We start from the raw sequence: 25,563 nt of genomic DNA, 5'->3' as shown, positions 1-25,563 counted from the left end.
CCTGGGTTGGCAATTTTTGGGGATCCTTATTACAAAATAGGAAAGTGTAAAAGTTTTTCCTCCCCTCCCCTCTCCTCTCCCTTGTCCAACCATGTCTCTCCCAACCGTGGGGCTCACACTCCTATGAAATCCTTTTTCCTAATTCTCAATACACCTTGAGAGCTCTTTTTTGTTTGTTTTTTGCTTTTTTAGGGCCGCACCCGCAGCATATGGAAATTCCCAGCAGGCTGGGGTCGGGTCGAACCCACATCCTCATGGATGCTAGTCGGATTCACTGTCGCTCTGCCACAATGGGAACTCCTGCCTTGAGAGCTCTTGTTCCATCTTTTCCCCTTCTCTTCGAGGGCAGACTCTTCATCCTATTTGACACTGGAAGAAGCAGAGTCAACCTGATGAGGAGAATGTCTGTGGTGATGAAGCTGGGCCTGCAGTCCTGTCCCTGGGCTCTCAGGTCCCCAGGCTAAGGAAGGCAGGAAAATGGCATTTTTCTCCTGGCTGATAATAGTGCTATTGCTGAAGCCCCTTCTCTGCTCTGACCCCGCTGAGTCCTTTACCCGCCACTCTTGCCTGCCTAACCCTTCTTGGCTCCCATATCTCCGGACCCATTAGCAGCCTTTGGAACAGCCCACGGCGCCCTCTCCTTTACACATCTTCATCTGGCTTTTTGGATGTGGTTTCTCTCCCATCCTCACCTCTCAGCGCTGGAGCCGAGGGCTCAGTCCTCGACCCCTTCCCCTTATTCCCCATTCTCCCTGCACAGGTGAGCTCGTAACTTTAAATTGCACCGAAATGCTGGTAACTCCCAAATTTGTCCAGCTAACCCAGCATCCCCCGTAAACTCTGGGTTCATACCTCCAACTGCTAATTTGACATCTCCCGTTAAATTTCCAATAGGCACCGTGTTTCAAATGGACTTCCACATGGAACTCCTAGTTCCCCACCGAGCCTGATTCCATTCATCCCCGGCTCCTTTCTTCTAATTGTTCAGGTTAAAACCTGGAGCTGCCTCTGATGCCTCTCTCCTCTCTCATACTCCACAGCCCATTCCAGAGAAAATCTGATCCGTTTTTCTTTCAGAATACATCCCCCTTCCGACCCCTTCTCACACCTCCACGGCTCCATCTCCCACGTGGAGGATCACAGAACTCTAATTAGTCTCTCTGCTTCTCTGCCTCCTTAGAGTCAGTTTTCTACTCCACAGGCAGAATAATGTTTATAAAACATAAATCATGGAGTTCCTGTCGTGGCGCAGCAGCAGCGAATCCGACTAGGAACCATGAGGTTGCAGGTTCGATCCCTGGCCTCGCTCAGTGGGTTAAGGATGCGGCATTGCCGTGAGTTGTGGTGTAGGTCGAAGATGCGGCTCGAATCCAGCGTTGCTGTGGCTGTGGTCTAGGCCAGAGGCTACAGTTCTGATTAAACACTAACCTGGGAACCTCCACATACTGCAGGTGCGTCCCTAAAAGAAGGACAAAAAACCAAAAGCAAAAACATAAATCAGATTATGACACGTCCCTGTTCCAAACTCCCCAGTGGCTTCCCATCTCAGAGAAAATGCTTCCTCTACCCTCTGCTCTCTCCCCCACTTCTTGTCCTTGCTGTCTTCCAACCACACTGGCTTCTTTTTTGGTGCGTAAACACGCTTCTACCTCAGGACCTTTGCGCTGGCTGTCCCCTCTGCCGGGAGTGTTCCCCCAGTGACTCCTATTGTTCAACTTCTTCCTGCATGACTTTGTTAACTGTCACCATTCAGTGATGCTTCCCCTAATCATTCGTTCATTCAATGCATTCATTCATTTCTTTAACTAGTATTTGTTGTGGGCCCACCACATGACAGCACTGGTCTAGGTACAGGAGAAACATCTTTGAACAAAACAGACCAATGTTCCTGCCCACATGGAGAAAGAATATAAACAATAAAATAATAAGGATACTATTAGAAGATGATAACTGCTGTTTTTGTTTGTTTTTTTTAAAGGGCCACACTCATGGCATAAGGAAGTTCCCAGGCTAGGGGTCGAATCAGAGCTACAGCTGCCGGCCTACAGCACAGCCACAGCAATGCTGGATCCTTAACCCACTGAGTGAGGCCAGAGATTGAACCCACATCCTTATGGATACTAGTCGGTTTGTTACCACTGAGCCACAACGGGAACTCCTGCTGTGTTTTTAAAAGTGGGAAAAATCAAGAGTTCAGTGGTTAACAAGTCCAACTAGGAACCCTGAGGTTGTAGGTTTGATTCCTGGCCTCGCTCAGCAGGTTAAGGATCCAGCATTGCCGTGAGCTATGGTGTAGGTCACAGACATGGCTCAGATCCCATGTTGCTGTGGCTATGGCGTAGGCTGGTGGCTACAGCTCCGATTAGACCCCTAGCCTGGAAACCTCCATATGCCACAGGTGCAGCCCTAGGGGGGAAAAAAAAAAAGACTAAATAAATAAATAAATAAAAGGGGGGAAATGAACTGGCAAGGGAGATTGGGTGTGCTGGAGGGGTTGCAGTTTTAAATTGGCCAATCTGAATAAGGCAATTCAGAAAATGTCATTTGAACCCAGTTTTGGAAAAGTGGGGACTTAAGGCCTGAGCGCATCTGGGGGAAGAGCATTATATAGCAGAGGGAACAACCAGTGCAAAGGCCCTGAGGCAGGGAGCATTCTTGATGGTCTGAAGTACAGCCAAAAGTCCAGTGTGGCCGGAGTGGATGAGCAAGGAGAAGTGAGAGAGGAGAGGGCAGAGGAGTGAGGAGGTTTGCGGGGCAGAAGATGAGGACATCCATGTCTCTATTCTGAGGAAAGCAGTGGCCGCTAGAAGGGCCGCCAGAGTAAATACCTTCCTTCTCCCAGTGCCCACGCCCCTACTCTGTTTCCTCACTCAACAAACGTGCCATTTCTAGGTTTCGGGGGACCCAAGAGGAAGTTGCAGATGGCTGCCCTCAGGGTTGCCCCAGGCTGGTGGAAGGGACAGGGCAAGGATGACAGCTCTGGAGAGCTTTGTGGGGTGATGTGGGCCTGTTGGAGTCCAAGCTACCTGATCCCCTAGGGGCCTTTGGTTGTGGTGGCTGGGGCAGAGGTCCTCAGCACGTAGCCCAGTGGGAGTATGGACCCAAGTGCGGTGACACGAGTGGGACTTTGTTGCCGGGACAGTGGGGATTGGAGAGGTATCCAGAGAAGGCGGGCTTGGGGGACTCAAGATCACCCATGTGGTTGTAACCCACATCCCTCAGTGCTGGGGACATAGCCAAGTGCACAGAGGAGCTGCACACCCCAATCGCAGCCAGCTAAGCTGCCCCCCCCCCAGGAGTGCCTGGATCTCAGTGGGGAGTGGGGGACAGAGAGGGGGGTCGTGCCCATCTCCCAGGTCCTCCACTCCTGTCCCATGGCCTCTATTCCTAGATTCCATCTGCCCTGGATCCCAAAAATGTGAAATTCTGCCCTCTGTGGAGTTGAGTCACTGGGGTCCCAGGTCTCAGCCCTGATTCAGTCCCACTGGAGCTACTGGAGGAAACTGGTGTCCTGGGAGCCAGCCTGGATCTCCAGGGGGTCACGGGGAGGCGTTTCCAGGATTCCTGAAGACTGGAAGTGAGTGTCCCTGCTTTGGAGTGTCTCAGTCCATGAGTGACAAGACCGGGCATCCACTTTGCCCTTCATCCCCTCCACGCCCCAGTGCAGGCCCCTGGGCAGGTGCTGGGGAAGCAGGAGTGGCGAGGCACAGGCAACGCCTCGGCTTTGCTGGAGAAGACTGGCAGGTGAGCCGCAGGTCCTGTGCAGCAGGAGATGTGCCGCCAGCCAGCGGGGGTGGCAGTGGGGCTCAGCTGGGGCCACCAGCCCCACCTGGGGTCAGGAAAGCCTCTGGTTAGTTTCCCCGTGGCTGCTGTCACAAATGGCCACAAACTTAAGAGCTTCAAGCAACATCGAATTCTTCCCTTTCAATTCCGGAGGCCAGGAGTCTGAAATCAGTGTCACTGGCTAAAGCCAAGGTTCCTTTTGGAACCACTGAGGGGAGAATCTTTTCCGGGCCTTTTTCAGCTTCTAGAAGCTGACCGTGTTCTTCCGCTCACGGCCCCTTCCCCACCTCCCAAGCTCACTACTCCCATCTCTGCTTCTGTCATCTGTGGCCTTCTGCCCTGCAGTCCAATGTCCCTCTGCTTCCCTCTTGAAGGAAGCTGGTGATGACACGTAGGGTGCCCCCCCCAATGCGTAATAATCCCCTTGCTTCCAAATCGGTAACATAATCACATTGGCAGAGTCTTTGCCATACAAGGTGGTACTGCCGGCTTCTAGGAATGGGACCTGAGACCTGTGGGGGACCTCCTACGGCTTCTAAGAACAGATGACCATGAGGGGGGCCAAGAGGAGGGAGGGTGCTCCTGAGTGGGCGGGGCTAAGGAGGACCACGTGGCTGGGCCAGACCTGGGACTGGAGGCCCAGCCATGTGCCTGCCTCTTTGGGAGGCATGGCTGGAGCCCCAGCCATGTGGCCAGGAGGGAGGCAGGGACGGATGCTGAGAGCCCAGAGAGGGCAGCCGGGTGGGAAAGGCCATGAGACAGGGACACTGCCAACTGTGACCGAGCAGGGACGGATCAGGGTCAGAAGGACCTGAGCCCGCTCTCCTCCTTCCCGCCCACGCCGGCTGATGCAGCCTCGTGGGCAGAGCTGGGAGGCAAAGGACTGGGTGGCAGTGGGGGAACGCCAGCACAGATGTAACTCCGGCAGTGCCAGAGCTGGGTCATTTTTGAGAAAGTTCACTCTGGCCACACAGGAGAGAATGGATCCAAGTGGGAGAGAGGGTGGAGGGGCTAGGCCAGGTCCTTCTAAATGGTCCCCAAATCACTTTTTAAAGCTGAATGACCCTCCTTGGAGGTCTGTTTACCCTGCAGAGTGTCTGGGTTAGTTCTGGATCCAGCTGGGTCTGATAGGGTAAACGGCATGGGTGCCACCTCCCACAGCAGACTTAATGCCTCCCTTTCAGAGACACTGGGCCAACAGGGAGGTCTCGGGAGGGCTTGGCTACAAACCGCAAAAGCCACCTGCAGTGAGTTTAAGCTGAAACCAGGAATTTATTACGGGATCCTGGGGGGCTCCCCAGCACCTCCTGAGCCGCTCGGGAACTAGGCTGAAGGCACTGCAGTGGGAACACAGCCCGAATGTGTCATGACGGAGAAACACTGTGGCCAGCGCCACCAGAGCCCCCACACCAGTTGGCCAGGTGTAACCCCGGACCTTCTGCTCCTGGTCCTTGCTGCCTCCCCACCACCGTGGGAGCCTACTTCATCTCAGAGCCCCTGGCTCTGAATCATAGTCCCCTGCTGGTGCCTCTAACAGGACAGCCTGGTCACCTGCCTGTATCCTAGTTTCTGGACAACTCTGGGGTGTCGGGGACCCCGGAGGAGGAAATTCTTCAAAGCTACAAAGGGTGTTCAAAATGCCAGACAAGCAGAAGGACAAAAATATACATTGCAAGTGAATAAAGGAAAATCCTTTTCAAGGTCGGGCTGTCGCAAATCCATCATCCAAAAGGAGAGACAGCATGTATGCTGGTGGCTTCTGCCTTTGGGGAGAATAATATGGGAGCGGCTTCTTGTATGCAAATCCTGTCTCTTGAGGGGCATAGGCACCCCCAAACACACTTTGCTTCTTTGCTGATTCACTGCTCCCTGGGGTACCCTTCATTCCCCCCACTTCCCCAGAAGCATATTGAGAGTGTAATCTGGTCTCACTCTCTGAGACCCACTCTGGGAATCAGCAAGAATCACCACCCTCTCGCTTCCCAATCCATCACCTCTATGGAGACCACTGGGCACAGTTTATCTCGCTGGATGAGAGGGACCCAGAGGCCAACGGCAGGGCCGCATGTCCTGATTCTTTTGCATGTGTGATGAGTAAGAGAGCTTTGGTGGAGGTGCCCAGTGTCTGGGCTTGCCCGGAAAGCCCCTGCGCTAGATCGCCCAACTGATTACAAACATCCTCTCCTTTCCGTGTTGTTACAGTGCTGCGAAATTCCTCCCTCTCCATAAAGGAATTTCCCTTTCGTCCAGTTTCCACCATGCATCCCTGCGCTTCGCCACAGTCTGTTCCTTCTTCCTCTGCCTCTGCTGGCAGCGTGGGGGGGTGGTTATGTTCACTTACAGTTGCTGGGAACAGGGAGCGAAATGGGACAGCATCCGTGGAAATGGGACCTGTGTTCTCCCCACCTTAAGGCTATTCTGCAGAGCCCCAACCACCGCTTGACAAGGATCCCTGCTGCTGCATCTCCTGTCGTAGGGAGAACCTGGACACAGCTAAATGTCCATCCAAGAGGGCGTGGTCATATATTACAACGCCCCGCCCCTAGCATGGACTGTGATGCCCTAGTTAAAACAAAGCATTCAGAGAGGTGACTAAGCACGTGAGCTCTGAAGACAGATGGCCCAGGTCGGAATCTCAGCTTGGCTACTTACTTGCTCTGTGATCTCAGGCAAGTCATTTAACCTCTCTGTGTGGCAATTTCTCCTTCTGTAAAATGGATGATAACAATAGCCCCTGCCTCACAGGGCCTATTGTGAAGATAAAAGGAAATTAGGGAGTTCCTGTGTCGTGGCACCATGGAAATGAATCTGACTAGGAACCATGAGGTTGAGGGTTTGATCCCTGGCCTCGCCCAGTGGGTTAAGGATCTGATGTTGCCGTGGCTGTGGTATAGGCTGGCAGCTGTAGCTCCAGTTGGACCCCTAGCCTTGGAACCTCCAGATGCCACGGGTGCAACCCTAAAAAGCAAAAAATAAAAAATAAAAAGGGAAATTAGTGCTATGTATATCTTAGAATGATCCTCAAAATTTATTAAATGAAAATAAATAAGCAACCTGCAGAAATATGTATGCTTAGATACACATACATTCTGCTATGGCATTTGTGAAAGAGTTTTGCTGACAAACCCCAGTCATTTATATGCATACACATGTGCACATGCATGAGAAAAATTCTGGGAAGATCCACAGCAAATATGTAACCCTTAAAACAAACAAACAACAACAATAAGCCACTAGAAGAGAAATATCTGCCAATTTGTGAGTTCTTCTACCCTGGGTGTAGCCTACTGTCTGAGTTCATCTTGGCTGTTGTCGAGAGATTTGGTGTAAAAGAGGAAGCCACTTCTCTCTAACCCACGGCTTGAACATTCATGCTTATCTGGAGGTTGCTTCCTTGCTCCATCCTTGGGCTTCGCCGTGGGGAAGGGTGTTGGGGGCGGCGGGGTGGGGTTGAAGGTGTCTGGTCTTTGCAGGCTCTCCCAAGCTCCTTCCTCCTGCTCGCTCATGGCGCGCCCTCTAGTGGTGGTAATGCGTAGCGCCGTGGGCTCACAACACAAGAGGGAAAAGCAGAAAAGTGCTGCTGATTCTCTCTGGCATTCAGAACTGGAACCCTTGACTCTGGGTTGGGGGCTCGTGATCTCGCCAGAGCTCCATGCGGTGGAAGAAGCCTTTCTCTTTATTGTTTTTTTAAGTTGCCTCAATGGAGGGTTTTCAGATTCAGCAACTAAAAACACTGGTTTTCCTGGTTAGATTTGAATTTTAGTAAATCACGGAACATTTTTTAGTATGAATATGTTGCATGATTGCCTATTTATACTTATTCACTGTTTATCTGAAATTCAAATTCCTGCGTCCTGCTGGTGGGAGAGGTTCCTCTTGGCATGGGGGAGGGGAGGCGAGGAGGGAGGGAGAAAGGGAGGGAGAAAGGTTGGGAGGAAAAGTGCCTTAGGGAAAGGGATGAGGGTTCAGGTGAGTCCTTTGCTGCTGAAAGCCATAAATGACATCAATTTTCTGTGTGGCTGTTGTTGTCAGGGTCCCTTGCTCTAGGACAGCACTGAACAACCCTGTCTGTGCCGAAATCACCTGGAAGCTCTGAAAGCCTGATGATTCTGATGTCATTGGTTTGGTGGGGATGGGGTGGGCGTAGGCTTGGCACCTTTTTAAAGCCCCCAGGCAATTCAGATTTGCAGCCAAGGTTGAGAATCACTGCTTAAGATCTGGTCCTGCACAGGGGTGTGTGTGCGCGCGCGCGCGTGTGTGTGTGTGTGTGTGTGTGTGTGTGTGTGTCCCGGATTCCTGCAGTTCGCATAGCCTCAAGTTCACCAGTCTGAGGTCCTCCTTCCTGAGAGCCCCCATCTGCGTATTCTGGAAAAACCTGGAGCTCTTTCCCAATCTGTTACCAGAACCCCCCCTCTTAACAACCCCTGCTCGCATCTTGGGGCTTCTACTTTACTGATCACTTCCTGCCTCTGATTTCCTGTTTGCCCTGAGCGCTCAATCTCATTCCTGTCTTCCCTCTGGGCCTGTATCTTTCTTTCTATCCCTGTCAACTTAATGCTGGTTTTCAGTGACCGCCAGCACACAGCTGTCAAGTTTAGCAGATGTTTCCTGAAGGTCTGCAGTGAACAAAGGGTGTCATCCCCAAAGTAAATTACTCTGCCCTCAGGTCCCCCCTTGACTCCTACAAACCCTGCTTCCTCCAGCGTCAGCATGCAGCTGCCAGACAACTTCCAAGCTGCTACTCCCTTTTCATCAGATCTACTAAACTCTTTTTTTTCCCCTTACACATCTCTCACATGTCCAGGTATTTCCAAAAGAGGTGCATTCTCCCTGTGAGCAACTGGGTGAGGCTTTTCCTAGGCAGGCCGGCTCCAGCTGCAGCCAGTGTTTTAAAAAAGCATCTCCCTCCTCCGTCTATGTGTGCAAATCTTCAGGGACTGTAGCGAGTTATCTTAATAGCTAAAGGACCCTGCTGACTTCAGTGCAAATATTCTGGCCAGAGAACCAATGTCCTTGAATGAAACCCAAGAGTTGGAGGGGGTCAAGAGTTCCCTGGCCTGGGGGGAAGGCAGCTGGTGTCCCGGCAGGTGTTCCTAAAAGATCTGTGCAGAGAGCAGGAAAAGAAAGCGGGCAGGAGAGAGGGGGGCAAGGAAATGGAAGAGAAAGCAAAGGAGGTAAAGATTAAGACAAAGTGCTATAGGTTCTCCCCCAGCCCACACCCAAGACAGAGTCTCTAATCCCTGGGAAGGAAGCGAGAGAGAAACAGGAGGCGGTGTCCTGGTGACATCCAGCCTCCCTCAGCTCCCAGGGTCCACAGGGAGGCAGGCACAGCAGGCCCTGGTCATGTGGGATGGACGCCTTCCATCCAGGCTGCCTGAAAAGCCACATCCCCAGTGTCCAACAGCATTTCTTCCTTCTCCCCAGGTAGCTCATGACTGTTCCAACCACCTCGAGGATTACACAGGGACCCGCACAGTCCAGACACTCTCACCTCCTGCTTCTGCCCACCCAGCCAACAGCCTCTTTCTTTCCTCCCCCTTTCCCTCATATTTCCCCCCAAAGAGAAAAAGCTTTAGGAGTTTGTTTTAAAAGTGCAACGCGGGGAGTTCCTGTTGTGGCTCAGTGGGTTAAGAACCCGACTAGTATCCATGAGGATGCGGGTTCGATCCCTGGCCTCACTCAGTAGGTTAAGGATCTGGTGTTGCCGTGATGTGGCTTGGATCTGGCGTGAGCTGTGGGATATTGGTTTGGGGACCTTACGTCTCTTGTTTCCTTGTAGAGCTACATAAACCTGAGTGGTCTTTGACCTGCCAGGGGCATGGGATTGGAGTGCAGTCCAATTCTCTTTCGGGGCTGAGCAGCTCCTGTATCTTCTGCCTTTCAAAACAATCTGCAGGATAAGAGCAGCACACAGTTGTAAACATTCTTTTTCTTCTTCTTCCTCTCTCCTTCCTCCTCCTCCCTCTCCTCCCCCTGCCCGTTTTCCCCCTCCCTCTCCTCCCCCTGCCCGTTTTCCCCCTCCCTCTCCTCCCCCTGCCCATTTTCCCCCTCCCTCTCCTCCCCCTCCCCGTTTTCCCCTTCCCTCTCCTGCCCCCTCCTCCTCCTCCTCCTCCCACTCAAACTCCCCATAAGAACCAATGGAGAACCTCAACTCCCTGTGAAATATCTGACTTAGCCAAGTAGCTATGCAATAAGCATTTGAATAGGATGTGGGTCCCAAACCCTTGGGAGCGCCCTTAAAAATGCCTGAGGAGGGCTGACGTATACTGATGTGTCCATCTCTGGATGAATTACTGGCTGGATAGGCAAAACTTTCATAAATATCCCCAAAGCGGGAGAGCAAAATAAATAAATAGGAAAATAGATTAAAAGAGGTGTAAGACCAGCTAAGAAGCCAAGGCTTGAAAGAAGGTCATGCAGGAAGGCAAACAAGGAAAGCAAAAGGGGAAACTAAATCCATTCATTTTGTAAAATAAAGTTTACATTTTCAACCAGTTTTAGATGCACGGAAAAATTGCAAATACAATACAGAGCATTCCCATCTCTTCCACACCCAGTTTCCTCTATCATCGACGTCTTGATTAGCATGATGCATTTGTCAAAATCAAGGACCCAAGAGAGTTCCCGTCATGGCTCAGTGGAAATGAACCTGACTAGTATTCATGAGGACACAGGTTCGATCCTTGGTCCCACTCAGAGGGTTAAGGATCGTGTGTTGCTCTAGCTGTGGCAGAGGCTGGCAGCTGTAATTTAGATTCAGCCCCTAGCCTGGGAATATGCTGCACCTGCAGCCCTAAAAAGCAAAAAAAAAAAACCCACCAATATATTACTGAGTTTTTACTTACTGCCCATGATCCCACCTTGCATTTAGTGACTGTGTCTTCTTACACTCCCCGTGGTTGTGACAGTTTCTTAGACTTTCCTTTCTTTTTATAATCTTGACCATTTGAGAAATACTGGTCAGGTATTTTGCAAAACATCCCTCAGCTGCAATTTGTCTATTATTTTTCCCATAAGACTGGTTATAGGTTTGGGGAAGGAGGACCACAGAGGTAAAGTGCCGTGCACGTCACCTTGTGTCAAGGGAACCTGCCATGATATGACTTAGGTCGGTATGACTTATGCTGATGTTGACCTTGACATCTGGTTGAGGCAACATCTGTCAGGTTTCTCCACTGTCAAGTGACCTTTTCCCTGTTTGCATACGTCTGTCCTCTGTGGAGGAAGTTACTGCATGCATCCCACACTTACAGAGAGGGGAGCTATACTGCCCCTCCTTGAGGGAAGACAAGCGACATCAATTATGTAGCCCTTGGGAGTTCCCTGGTGGCCTGGAGGTTAAAGGATCAGCATTGTCATTGCTGTGGCTCGGTTCATTGCTATGGCGCAGGTTCCATCCCTGGCCCCAGAACTTCTGCATGCTGAGGGCACAGCCCAAAGAAAGAGAGAGAAAGGAAGGAAGGAAGAGAGAGAGAAAGAGAGAGAAAGGAAGGAAGAAAGAAAGAAAAGGAAAGGAAAAGAAAGGAAGGAAGGAAGGAAGGAGGGAAGGAGGGAGGGAAGGAGGGAAGGAAAGAAAGAAAGAAAAGGGAAGAAAGAAAAGGGAGAAAGAGAAAAAGAAGCAAAAGGAAAAGGAAGGAAGGAAGGAAGAAAGAAAGAAAGGAAAGAAAGAAGAAAGAAAGAAAGAAAGAAAGAAAGAAAGAAAGAAAGAAAGAAAGAAAGAAAGAAAGAAAGAAAGAAAGAAAGAAAGAAAGAAAGAAAAGGGAAGAAAGAGAAAAAGAAGCATGTACCCTGGGCCATCTCAGCTGTAGCAGTCATGCTGGCTGACATGCCCACCAGAATCTTGACCTAATATACCCATCAGTTTTCCAAATAGTAGTGGAAAGGTTTTCTTTCTCCTACCCTGAGAAGATTGTTTAGAAAAAGAAAAAGAAAAAAGGTCAGTTAGAAAACCGCAGCAAAATCATCTGTTCCCAGAGCATCTCTCTTCCTCCTCTCTTTGAATGAGTGACCAGCACTGAGGTGTGTGTCCAGAGCCCCTGAAGTGACAGGCTCTCCTACCAATGGCCCAGAAGCACCTGGTCAGGGGAGATGGGGCCCCTGGGACTCCTGAACGGGTCTCAGCTCTGGGAGAATGCCACCAAGAATTTTTCCACTCTGTGATGACAGGAAGGGCTCTCCTGGGTTAGGCTGTGTCATCAAAGGCAGAAACAATTTGGAAAAAAACAAGATCTTGCTAACCAAAGCAAAGGTTATTTTTACCACAGAGACCAGGTCATCTGTTAAAATCCTGCAGCGGCCAGCGTTTGTCTGGCCATTATAGGCGCTTTTCATTACAGAGCTCATTTGCTGTGAGTGTTTCAAGGAGTCAAGTGAGAGCCCGGCCAAGGTCATGGTGTCATCTAAGGCCTGAGGTTCGTCAGCCACATCACGCTTCCTGGCGCTGAGCTGTCTGGGCCGGGCCCTCCGCCCACACACCAGCACCCAGGCCGAAGGAGACATGGATTTTGGCTTGCTCAGTCCTTGAGGGCAGACTCCCAGGCCTGAGCTGCAAGTTTCTGGCGAGATCACGTGCCCTGTGCATGGATCCTTTGCAGCAGGACAAGAAAATATTCTCCAATGGCTGGCTGCGGTCAGGTTCAGGGCTGACTGAGATGTCTGCATTCCTGAATCCTAAATTGAGAAGATATCTCTAGTTAAGGCATTGCCCCCCCGGAAGCTATTTGTGGGTTTTTTTTGTTTTGTTTTTAATTTTTCTTTCTTTTTTTGCTTTTTAGGGCCACACTCACGACATATGGAAGTTCCCAGGCTAGGGGTCGAATTTGAGCTGCAGCTGCCAGCTAGGCCACAACCACAGCAACGCCAGATCTGAGCTGAGTCTACTCCACAGCTCACGGTAACTTCAGATCCCCAACCTGCTGAGCGAGGCCAGGGATCGCACCCAAATCCTCATGGATACTAGTTGGATTCATTTCTGCTGCACCACAGTGGGAACAACTTAAATTTTTAATTATAGTTGATTTACAGTGTTCTGTCAATTTCTGCTGTATAGCAAAGTGACCAGTTAGTTATATACATTTATATACATTTTTTTTTCACCTTATTCTCCGTGCTGTTCCAGCACAAGTGCTTAGATATAGTTCCCTGTGCTATACAGCAGGATCTCCCAGCAGCTATTTGAAATGGGCTTTCAGCTCCCAAAATGCTTGCTGTGGGCTTCCCAGCCTCTTCCAGAGAGACCAGCGGAGTGGTGCTAGGCGGTGGTTAAAGCTGGATTGGAATCCTGGAGCCACCGCTCACTTGCCGTTGGGCTTGGAACAGTTCCCTGGAGCCTCTCTGGCCCTCAGTTTCTAACTGCAGATGCGATGGCTTGAAGGGATGTCTGCAAAGTACCTGAAGAGAGCGGATTGCAAACGATCAAGAGAGTACGTGATAAAGAAGACATTTCCTCCTCTGACCCAGAGCGCCAGCTCATGATGCTTAAAAAACAAAGCGATTCCACATTTCCACTGCTTTCCTTCTTTTTTTCAGGAGCAGTATTAGGTTCATAGCAAAATTGGAGAGGAAGGGATAGAGATTTCCAGTAGACCCTCTATCCCCACATGTTCACAGGCGCTCTCATTCTCTCCATCACTCACCAGAGTGGTACTTTTTTTTTTTTTTTTTTTTTTCCAGACCAAGGGTGGACCTACATTGACACATCACAATTACTCACGGTCCACAGTTTATCACAGGATTCACTGTTGGTGTTTTACATTCTCTGGGTTCAGATGAAAATATAATGACACATATCCTTTATTCTAGTGTCATACACAGTATTTTCACTGCCCTAAAAATTCTCTGTGTTCCCCCTGCCCAACCCCTGGCAACCTCTGATCTCTTCACTGTCTCCATAGTTTTGCCTTTCCGGAATGTCATCTAGTTGGAATCCTACAGTATTCAGCCTTTGCAGATTGGCTTCTTTCCCTTAGTAACATGCATTTAAACCTCTTCCATGTCTTTTTGCGGCTTTCTTTTCAGCCCTGAATGCTATTCCGCTGTCTGGGTGGACCACAGTTTATTCATTCACCTACCGAAGGACATCTTGGTTGCTTCCAAGTTTGGGCCATTACAGATAAAGGTGCTATAAAATATTGTATGCAGGTTTTTTGTGGACATAGTTTTTAACTCTGGGCAAATACCAAGGAACACGATTGCTGGATCGTATGGGGAGAGTGTCTTTAGTTTTGTAAGAAACCACCAAATTGTCTTTCAAAATGGCCATATCATTTTTTTTAATTGAAGTATAGTTGACTTATGATATTATATTAGTTTCGGGTGTACAACATAGTGATTCAATATTTTTGTAGATTATACTCTATATAATTTATTTTAAAATACTGTACATTCCTTGCTGTACATCGCATCCCTGTGTCTTATCTGTTTTATACTTAGTAGTTTGTACTCTTAATTCCCTACACCTGTCTTGCCCCCGCCCCACCGCCCTCTCCCCACTGGTAATCATTAGTTTGTTTTCTATCTGTGAGTCTTTTTCTTTTTTTGAATGGCTGCACCCACGACATATGGAAGCTCCTAGGTCAGGTTGAATCCGAATCACAGCTGCGACCTGTGCTGCAGCTGTGGCAATGATGGATCCTTTAACCCACTGTGCCAGGCCAGGGATTGAACCCAGGCCTCCGATGCCATCAGATTCTTAACCCACTGGGCCACAGCGGGAACTCCCGTTTTGTTTTGTCTATGTTTGTTCGGCTCTTTTGTTTTTTGGTCAACCCCCTAGCCTGGGAACTTCCATATGCCATGGGTTCGGCCCGAAAAAGACAAAAAGGAAAACGGCTGTGGTCCTTGGGCCCCTTGCTTAACCTCTAGTCTCCGTTCCTTCAGTTGCCAAATGAGAATCAGACCACCGACCCGACCGGGCGGTTTTGAGGATGCAGTGAATGAAAGCTTGCAAAACAGTGCGTGCGGTTCTGATCTGGGACCTTCTCCCTCAGAGAAACGCTTCCACTCGGATTCTCATTTCTATATCCATTTGTAGGGCCCTTCAGCAGACATGCTTGTCTCATGGGGTGTGTTGGCGCGTGCTGGGTGCTGGCAAAAGAAGGGTAAGCAGAGCCTGAGCGGCTCCGAGGGTTGACTCCAGGGCAGGCAGAAGTGATTTTCCAGAGTGAGGAGCAGGGTGAAAGCTGGGGTTGGGGGCCAGACTTGCGCTCAGATTGCGGTCATCTCTCCAACTCTATGATTTGGGGCTGGTCATTTTACTAAGACTCAGTCTCTTTGTCTGTGGTGACAGCAATTATATTGGACAGCGAGGGTATTCATGAGGTGCTGTATGTGAGAGACCTGGGGAGTAGACTTTTGTCAAGGCTGCTGTGGTGGTCACTCCTGGGGGCGAGACCAGCCAGGGCACCGAGAGGCAGAAATTGTCTCTGGGGAGGGGTGGGGTGATGCCAAGCCCAGCTGAAGGGGCGAGACAGAAGCTGGTGACACAGCCTGGATGCTGTCTGGCTTCAGCACCCCACTTGCTACCCTGCCTGGCCAAGGGTCTTTCGTGGCTGGTCCAATCCCTGGGTTTAGTTGTTATTGCCATTAAACCAGCTGCCACCCTCCCAGTGACCTCCTTCGAGGCTGGTGGCCTCCAGGGCCAGCAGGGAGCGCTTGTTTGCTTACACCACCTCTGCCTGTTTATGGGGAGGGCGCTGATGAGACCAACCCATAAAAACAGCTTTCAGGCCACACTCAGCTGGAAAACTGGGAGCAAAAGCAGGGTGAGAAAGAAGTCAAGGTCAGACCAGGATCTGGTTCAGGCTGAGAGTGAAAGAGACAGGCGGGAATAATAACTACTGTTGTGTAAGTCCCACAACATACCTGACAGTACGCGGGGCTTCACACGCATTAGCTCCGTAGATTACTCCACGTGGATCAGGGAACAGAGAGGCTGAGAAACTTGTCCAAGGCTGCTCAGCTACTTTTTAGGCGAGCTGGGATTTGAGCCTCTGAAGCCAGAGGTCTGGGGTATCTCCAGCTTGGTTATTGTGCCTCACCGGGTAAAGTTATTACCAGTAGTTTCTATTCAAAGAATTTCTACAGAGATGAGGAGACCGATGTTCATAGAGAACCAGTCATTTGCCAGCAGTCCCACAGGTAGGAGTGACCGATCTGGGACACATCCCCCATGTCCTCCAAATTGTGAGAAGGAACCTTGCGGGCGAGCCCTGAAGCTCTCTTCTGATGGAGACTTTTCACGGATCAGAGGACTTGCCTCAGGCCACCTGGCTCCCGAGGGGTCCATGCAAGACACTCACCCAGGTGGGTTACACTCCAGAGCCCAGACCTGTCGCTGCTGCATCCTGCCTCCTGCACCCCCTCCTCCCTGCTGGGGACCCTCCTGTCCCCCAGCTCTCCTCTCTGCTGGGCTGAGTCCTGGGCTTCCGTTTCTGTAAAACGGGGGGCATAAAGGCTGCGCTGCACCCTGGGGTGTTTTGATAGTCAAATGAATCACTGGCAGGAGTTCCCATTGTGGCTCAGTGGTTATGAACCCAACTAGTATCCATGAGGATGCAGGTTCCATCCCTGGCCTCGTTCAGCGGGTTAAGAATCCAGCTTTGCCGTGAACTGTGGTGTAGGTCGCAGGTGCGGCTCGGATCCTAGGTTGCTGTGGCTGTGGCGCAGGCCAACAGCTATAGCTCGTGTTCGATTTGTGAACTTCCATATGCCCTGGGTGCAGCCCTAAAAATAAAAAAAAAAGAATCCTTGGCAAGGCCAATGCCTGCTGCTTCCCTTGCTATTGTGAGCAATAACGCTATTTAATGAGCACGTCCTATATGCCCTGCACAGACCAGAGTTTTACAGGCACCATGTCACTTGATAAATGATGTAAAGGGGTGAGGTAAGGGGCATGCATGTTTCTGAGGTTCCTCTCAAGATGCTATTCCTATTCCTCTTTTATTTCTGCCCTATCCCTTTTCTGTCCCTGCATAGCCTGGCCGTGAGCAGAATGCCGCATCTCAGAGTCCGCAGAACAAGTAAGGGGCCCCCTAACAGAAGCAGCCGTTGAGTGAAGTGAGCCTGTCCCTCGAGGGTGTGGCGGTGTCACTCCTCATGAATGGATCAACCACAAGCTGACAGCTATCCCCAAGGCAACCTCTGGGAACCATGCACCTCCTGTTTCCAATTCTTTTTCTTTTTTTTTTTTTTTTCCCTTTTTAGGGCCGCACCCGTGGCCTATGGAAGTTCCCAGGCTAGGGGTCGAATCAGGGATGCAGCTGCAGGCACATGCCACAGCCACAGCAGTGTCAGACCTGAGCCGCATCTGTGACCTACACCACAGCTCACAGCAATGCTGAATCCTTTCACCCACTGAGGGAGGCCAAGGATTGGACCTGCATCCTTGTGGATACTAGTCGGGTTTTTAACCCACTGAGCCACAATGGGAACACCCTTTTCTTTGCTCTTTTTTTTTTTTTTTCCCAGAAGTACCTTCTTAAAGTTGGCTTTGGTTCAAGGCCACGCCCTCTGAGAACTGGCTGGCATGAACACAGCCCCCTGTGCGGTCCAGCTTGTCTCCCTGGAGTTCTGCATCAGGGTCTGGCACCAGAGGCTCAGCTGATAATAAACGACCACTTTAGCAGCATCAACTCTGCAAAAATCCCCTCAGGGACTTGTACAGAGACGGGAGGCTGGACCAAGGAGAGAAGTGGTCCTGGGTCTCCAGGTCACATGGGGATTCATTTTAGAAGTGCAAACCACAAGATGCTCCCAGGATAGACTTAATGAGGAAAAGTGGAATGATGTAACACAATACTCCTTTTATGGCGATTCCATCCAATAATACTCTCTGTATTTTCATCCACCCTTGCCAAGTGTTTATGGAGAGATTTATGCTTGGAGTAGAAGCCAGTAAAATCTTAGCTTATTACTAGCTTATAGAATAGAAATAAGTTTCTGTTAGTTTCCATAGTTTATGGACTTTTGCCAAATTTGGTGGGTATGTTCCAGGCGGTCTGACTTGGTGATGAGGAATAAGCCCTGGGCAGGCATCAGAAAGACCGGTAGCCTGCCACCTGGGTGGCTGACACTGAGCCACAGCCAGAGGACCCCCTGGGTATGTTCCAGGTGGTCTGACTTGGTGATGAGGAATAAGCCCTGGGCAGGCATCAGAAAGACCGGTAGCCTGCCACCTGGGTGGCTGACACTGAGCCACAGCCAGAGGACCCAAAAGACGGATGGGGGCAGGGTGAGGATGATGAGACAGAGGGAACAAAGGAACAAAAGAGCAAGCTTGGAGTTCCCGTCGTGGCGCAGTGGTTAACGAATCCGACTAGGAACCATGAGGTTGCGGGTTCGGTCCCTGCCCTTGCTCAGTGGGTTAACGATCCGGCGTTGCCGTGAGCTGTGGTGTAGGTTGCAGACGCGGCTCGGATCCTGCGTTGCTGTGCCTCTGGCGTAGGCCGGTGGCTACAGCTCCGATTCGACCCCTACCTTGGGAACCTCCATATGCCGCGAGAGCGGCCCAAGAAATAGCAACAACAACAACAACAACAACTAAAGACAAAAAGACAAAAAAAAAAAAAGAGCAAGCTTGACCCCGAAGCCTCTTTCTGCTGATCCCCCACCATCTGGGAGGTGACCTTACTGTTTCCTCTCGTGGACAAGCCTGAAGTCCACCGAGCCTCCTGCTCCACCAGGTAGAGGCTGCCACAAAGTGTGGATTTGACTCACTGCTCCAGTTATTTCATCTCTTCATTGTCACCACCCCCTGACTGGTTCCTCATACCCTAGGATCTTGGACTGGGGTCAGGTCAAAGGTTGGCAAATAGTCATGGAACCACCAGGTGGGGCGAGCATGGAGATGGAAGAGCCAGGGCAGAAGATCAGAGTGCAGTGTCAGAGCCCGAACAGGGTGAGGGGTTTCTGTGGGGGCTTGAGGTGGTGACAGTGATGGGAGATGGGTTCTGATTCGTGGCACTGACCCAATGTCAATGTGTTGAGGGTAATGGGAGAGTGGCAGAAAAATAATTGCAGGTAAAGGATGGAAGGAAACTAGAATGAATCTTTAGAGAGCTTGGGTGCAGTGGCATGTCTAGCATCCAGATTTGATTTTTAAATACCAGCCAAAGGAGTCAAGACTCCTTGGAAAAATGGCAGATGCCAGTGTGGGGCCAGGGAAGGTACAAGATGAACCTGGGACATCTCCCTGAGCCAGAAAGGAAGGAAGTGCTTAAAGAGAGATGGAGAAACGTCACACAGATGCAAAAGCCAGCATGAAGGGCCACCCACTGGCCAACCGTGGGATAATTCAAGCATCAAAAGAAAGAACTCTAACACTGAATTATAGATCACGTTGATTAAATAAGAATCCGTGAGTCTACACGGATAGAGATAAATAAGAGAATAAATAAATGGGCACAAAAGAAAGTTTTCATTACAGTAGGATGCCAATGAATAAATGTAGAAGGAATGATAGAATGAGAAAATTACCACTTGGTCCTCATCATAGTGATACTTAGTTCAACAGAGAAACATCAATAGATGTGAACGCTTGATGAAGAGCAGAATGTTTACAAAGACTTAAAGAACCTTCCATGAGATATTATTTAATGACGAAGGGACAAAACAGCAGGTACGTGTATAATCAAGTGATCAAGGCGAATATCCTCAGCGAAGGGAGAGATCTACACCGCAAACCTTGGAAGCATCCCTTCCATGATATTCCTGCCAAAGATGCACAGTCTGAGTCTAACCATGAAGAATCGTCAGACAAACCCAATGGAAGGGCTCTTCTACAAAAGATCTAGCCTATGTTCTTACCAGAGAACTATTCCAGATGGAGGGAATCCAAAGAGACGTGACGACTAAATACGGAGTGTGATTCTGAACTGAATCCTTTTGCTGTGAAGGGTGAGAAGGAACAACCGGTAAGACCGAAGTTGTGCAGATTGATGGTAGTGAGGTAGTGCTGTTAATTTCCTGATGCTCTTATTGTGGTTTTGCGGGACACTGTCTTTATTTGTAGGAATTTCATGTTCAAAAGCTTGAGGGCAGGTGGGGCATCGGGTCAACAACTGCTTTCAAATGGCTCTGGAAAAAGGGCTATTTGTACTGTTCTTGCAACTTTTCGGTAAGTTTGGAATCATTTCAAAGGAAAAAGAAAAAGTTTTTAAAAGTTATTGACCATCTAGTAAGAGTCGAGCATCTTTGTTCAGTGCTATGATTAAAGCCAGGCTTTGCAAATTATGCTGTGTATGTGCTGTGACATATTATTTAGGCTTAAAAAGGACGGAAATTCTGCCACATCCTGCAACATGAATGAATTTGAGGACATTAGCTAAGTAAAATAATCCAGTCACAAAAAGACACATAGTGTATGATTCCACTTATATGAGGTTCCTAGAGTAGTCAGATTTGTAGAATCAGAAAGTAGACCCATGGTTGCCAGAGGCTGGGGGCAGGGGGAGTGGGGAGTTATTGTTTAGTGGGTGTAGAGTTCCAGCTTTACAGGATGAAAAGAGTTCGGGGGATGGATGGTGGTGATGTTTGCATAACAATATGAGTGCACCTAAAAAATAGTTGAGATGGTCGATTTTAGGGTATGTGTATTTTCCCACATAAAAGAGATTGCAGGGGGCAGTTCCTGTCGTGGCTCAGGGGAGACAAATCTGACTGGCATCCATGAGGACACAGGTTCAATCCCTGGCCTTGCTCAGTGGGTTAAGGATCCAGCATTGCCATGAGCTGTGGTGTAGGTCACAGACGCAGCTCGGATCCCACGTTGCTGTGGTTGTGGCAGAGGCTGACAGCTACAGCTCCGTTTCCACTCCTAGTCTGGGAACCTCCATATGCTGTGGGTGTGGCCCTAAAAAAAAATCGGAAAAAAAAAAAGAAATTGGAGGGGAAACAAGCAAGGCTTTGGAAATGAAGAGCTTCTTAGCTCTGCCACTTGTCACTGAATGATCTCAGGCCAGTGCTTGCCTCTTTGTTACTGGGAATAAGGGCCCTGTCTTCACAGAGCAGAGACCCTGTGGGGAAGCCCTTCATGTAGTGGCTGTAGTGGGCAACACGTAGGAAGAACTCAAAACAGGCTACCTCCTCTTTTCTGATCATCAGGCATCACTGACTCCATAACTGCAACTCCAAGACTTGCTGACCACTCAAGGCCCGGAGCCGCTATCTTCCCCTTTCTAGGAACTTCTTCCTTGGACAGAGAGGTGGAGTGTGGCCCAGCTAAAGACAGATATGAAAACTCATATGCTTACATATGCGCAGACCATCTCTGGAGGGGGTCAGTGTAGACCAGGTGACAGCAAGGCTATCTGGTACACTGGAGGGACACCGGGGGGCACCTCCCGTTAAAGCTATTTGTACCCTTGGATTGTCTTCCCACATGCAAGCATTATTTCTTTAAATAAGTAAGATAGGATTTCCCTAGTGGCTTTAGTGAGCTAAGCATCTGGTATTGTCGCTGCTGTGGCTTGGGTCACTGCTGTGGCGCAGGTTCCATCCCTGGCCTGGGAACTTCTGAATGCTGTGGGTGTGGCAAAATAAAAGGTAAGAGAAATAAATAGCTGGATCAGTCAATCAAGTTACCAAAGAGGGGCCCTCTCTGATGACTGAGTTCCTTTTGGAGGATCTGTTTTCAGGCAGATCACTCTCATTAACAAAACTTTAAGCTCCCTACACTGATTAGTGACACAGACAAAGTGCTTCTGGTCTTGGCTTGGGGACGCTGCCATGCGGGGCACCTCTGAGAGGCTTCTGAGAAACTGGGTACTGATTTCTCGGTCTGCTTCTTCCTTGCACCTCGAACCCATCTCTCCATGTGTAGACATCCTGTCACTCTCATGTGTCCTCAGCCTGTTCTGTCTGGACACCCAGATGGGGATGTGAGGGACCCTCAGGCTCCCTTCCCATCTTTAAGATTCTAGAGCTCAACTCACGTAGCTTAAAAATGTAGTCTCTTATGGAAAATTAAAGTCTAGAATTTGGTCCTCTAGCTAAAGAGATGCTTTTGAATTATGTCAAGTAACCATAAGACAAGGATCCTCTAGGGCAAGTATTTCCAATTCAAATGTCCTCGGGACCCAGCAGGGCGATGGAAATGGGTGAAGCCAGACAGTGGCATTTGCATGTCCCGCATGTTGTCAGGAATGGTGAGATGCTATCGTACTGGCCCTGGTGGTTATCCAGTGGGAATACAAAAGTGTTTCCAAACTTTGCCGTTTTCCTTTAGGAGCCAGCAATATCGTTCTATACAGAAATCTCCCCTTTTAAAAAAAGTGCTAATTAATTGAAAACAAAGCAACAGACAGCTGTCAGAACTCCTTAGCCGACAGAACACAGGTGGAGGGCACAGCAGGGCAGCCTGCCAGTTTGCAAACTGCCCTGGGACATACCCTTGAGCAGGGGAAGGGGGAGCAAAGGCTGGCCAGAGCTAAGGGCGGGCGATGAGATGTACGAGGTCAAGTACAGGTTGATTTGATTTGGGCCTACCTTCGTTTTGGAATGAAGGGTGGACCCCAGAGGACTGACAAGCTTGAACTGGTTCTTATAATAGGGAGGCCAAGGAGCAAAGCGGGGGATGGGGAGTTATGGGCTTTGACTGCTGAGAGGCTTGGCTGCAGACTTCCTTCCCTACTTAAGAGTTGCATGATGGGTAAATGCTCCACCTGAGTTTTGCCTTCCTTATCCGTCCTTAAAAGGGAGGGTAGATCTTACCTAACAGGGTCATGAGAACCGCATGAAATTGTGCATAAAATAATGTCTGCCACCTGACAGCACCTGGTTCATTTACTTCTTCCTTTCAAAGGTTTGTTGAATGAGGAAGATACTTGATGAAAGCAGTGTTTCAAGAATGATGGCCAAATGGGAGCCTGGAGGCTGGAGTCAGAAAGGCTAGCTAGGTCTCAGGCTGTGTGACCAATTTGAGAGGCTGGGTAATTACTACCACATGGCCTTGGACCTGAGCCCATCCCCAGTGACAAGACCATAAAAGCTGACCTCTTGGCTCCTCCGTGGGTAAGGTGATGGACAGGGTGCAATACACAGCGCCAAAGAAAGCCTGTCTGCTCCAGCTTTCCTGTCTGCTTCCCACCCGGTCCTCAGCAGCCTTTGGGCAGCCAAGGAGGCAGTACCTGGCCTCCAGCCAGTGCTGATCCAGACGCAATTTTCAAGTCCAAACCTCGGTGCCAGCCTTGGGCACAGCCAGGCCCTGACCTTTGCTAAGTCCCCCCAGACATCGCTCCTCTATCTTTAGTAGCCACTGGCAGCCTTCCTGCAGGGTTCCTGGCAAAATCCTGAGTTGCTTAGCAAACTCATCTTAAGAAGACGGCTTATAGCTTTTGAAAGCTTAGGAGGTGTAAACGACACGCAGACATTTCTAAGCCAAAATGGCCAAATGCACAGTCCTTGCAACGGACTAATGAGATGATTAGGAGAAATAAAAATAAAAATAAAAAATAAAAAAGAGATCATAGTCTCGCCTTCCGGAGCTATTAGAATAGACACTGATTTCATCCACTATGTAGACACTATGTTTATCCATTAACACAATCCAACTGTCATTACAGTCAGCATCGCTGACTTCCCAAAAAGGTTTCCTAAAGTGAAAATGATTTTTAGTGTGTGTCAGAATCATCTGGAAGGCTTGTTGGCCCCCTCTCCAAGTCTCTGAATCAATAGGTCTGGGGTTGGGGCTGCACATCTAATTCCAGGGTGATGCTGCTGCTGGTCGGGTGATTATGCTCAGAGAAGCCCTGCTGTAATGAACCTGCTAGTATTTATTCAGTCCACAGCACTAGTGAGTGACACAGAATGCATGGACCTCTACAGCCCCTTGGGAGTACATAGAAGCTAAGAGTAAATGGCAGAAATAGGATAAAACAGTGCCTGAAAATGTGACCTAAGAGTCACAAACTTCTGTAAGTGGAGGAAAAAAATAAGAGAGAGGAGTTCCCATTGTGGCTCAGTGGTAATGAACCTGACTGAACCCAGTATCCATGAAGACTCAGGTTCAATCCCTGGCCTTGCTCAGTGGGTTAAGGATCTGGTGCTGCCATAAGCTGCAGTGTAGATCGCAGTTGTGGCGCAGACTCTGCGTTGCTGTGGCTGTGGTGTAGGCCGGCAGCTGCAGTTCTGATTCGGCGCCTAGCCTGGGAATTTCCATATGCTGCGGGTGTGGCCCTAAAAAGAAAAAAAAAAAAAAAAAAAAGAGTTAAACCATCATGACTGGGTGGACCTCTTGGTCTGGCAACACCAGTCGAGCATTTAGACTGGTACCTGGAGACATGCTGGGAGCAACCGTCTCCAGCAGCAATTGTAGATGCTGCTCCAGGCGAAGGAAGTGGACTACGAAAGCGAGCGTGGGGTTCTTCTGTGATCGCGACTCTCAGGCTTTGATGGTTTCTAAAGATTGGTCATATTTGTTGATGTCTTACTGAGGTCAGTTCTGTGCTTCATGAGGCTTTTGCAAATGGCAGTGGTTTTTCCAACTCCAGGGAGAAGCTTTGAGGTCCAGGGCAACTAGTTTCCTGTTTAGGAATGAATATAGCCAAGTGTTTAGGGGTGAGATATTTTTGGTGGCCTGATCTTCCTCAGGGAAATTCTTTACCTCAGAACACACAAGATTTTTCTAGGTTCTGCCTGCCTAATCCAATACCCAAGCCTGAGGACTCCGTCAAGAATGCAGATAGGCTTGGTGAGCGACCGGTTCTTATGGTTGGGGCCACAGCTGGCTGTCGTTTTACCAGCCTCTCCTTGGGTTGTTTGTCTGGTCTCACTTTCCTGGCCTCGATCTAACTACACTTACTCCAGGGTACATGGGCACTACTTTCATTTCAGTCTGGCTCAGCTGAGAGTCAAAGACAGTCCTCTGTCCCTGCAGTAGCGATGGGTCTGGTTACTTCTGTAATCTGATGATTTCATTTGAAAAAATTATCTCTAGTCTACAGTGACTCTTAGTGGATAGAATAGTGGCTAAAATGAAGAACAAAACTCCTTGGTAACTTGGCGTATTTACCACTTTGTGAAAATCAGGACGTTTCTTATCAACTGGTACAAGCTTCTCTAGTAATGGAAAGAGAACAGAGATGGACCAAAAACTATCTGCCAGAAAGCATATACAACATGGTCCCTTGGGCGTTTGGGGGCAGAAGGATGAGGCCTTCTCTGGGTTGCTCTATTCTACCCTCTGTCACTGGGTTGAGGTCAGTGTTAGAGGGGCTGGATTGACGGAAAGAGGCTCTGCTGAGACCTCTCTCCTGGAGCAGAGGCTTCCCAGGGAAGGAACTTCGCCTTGAAGGCCTTGAAGAGGGGCTACTAGACTGAGAAGCTTCTTTGCAAAGCATAGGACTGGTAAGACTGGTCATTCCATGTTTACCTATCAGTAGAGTGAAGAGGACTGGAGGGGCCCTTTTCTGGGCACTGAGGACTTGCCTGTTAAATCCCAAACCAAAAAGGACAGCAACCTTTTTCACCTGGAAGAACACCCTTTAGAAGGAAATGCTACCTGCCCTAAACATGTGGCTGGCTTGCTTTAAAATGAGGATACATGCTGTCCGAACCTTTTGCTAACCATGGAAGTGCAGCCCTAAATTATGGGTGTTGATGGGAAAGGTGAACATTTAAACATTAAGGTTAAAATTTGAGTTAACAATATCCAGTAGGAGACTCAACTAAAAACCAAAGACTCTTGGTTTGAAGTCGGTTTTGCTATCCTCTAAAGCTTGGGATGCAAAATGCTGGGGGTCCTGTGGAACTTATCAGAAATACTCTCAGGTCCTCCTAGAGCTT

The sequence above is a fragment of the Sus scrofa genome, chromosome 16, assembly GCF_000003025.6.
Source record: "Sus scrofa isolate TJ Tabasco breed Duroc chromosome 16, Sscrofa11.1, whole genome shotgun sequence".
Taxonomy (NCBI): domain Eukaryota; kingdom Metazoa; phylum Chordata; class Mammalia; order Artiodactyla; family Suidae; genus Sus; species Sus scrofa.
Note: the sequence above shows the minus strand (reverse complement) of the source record.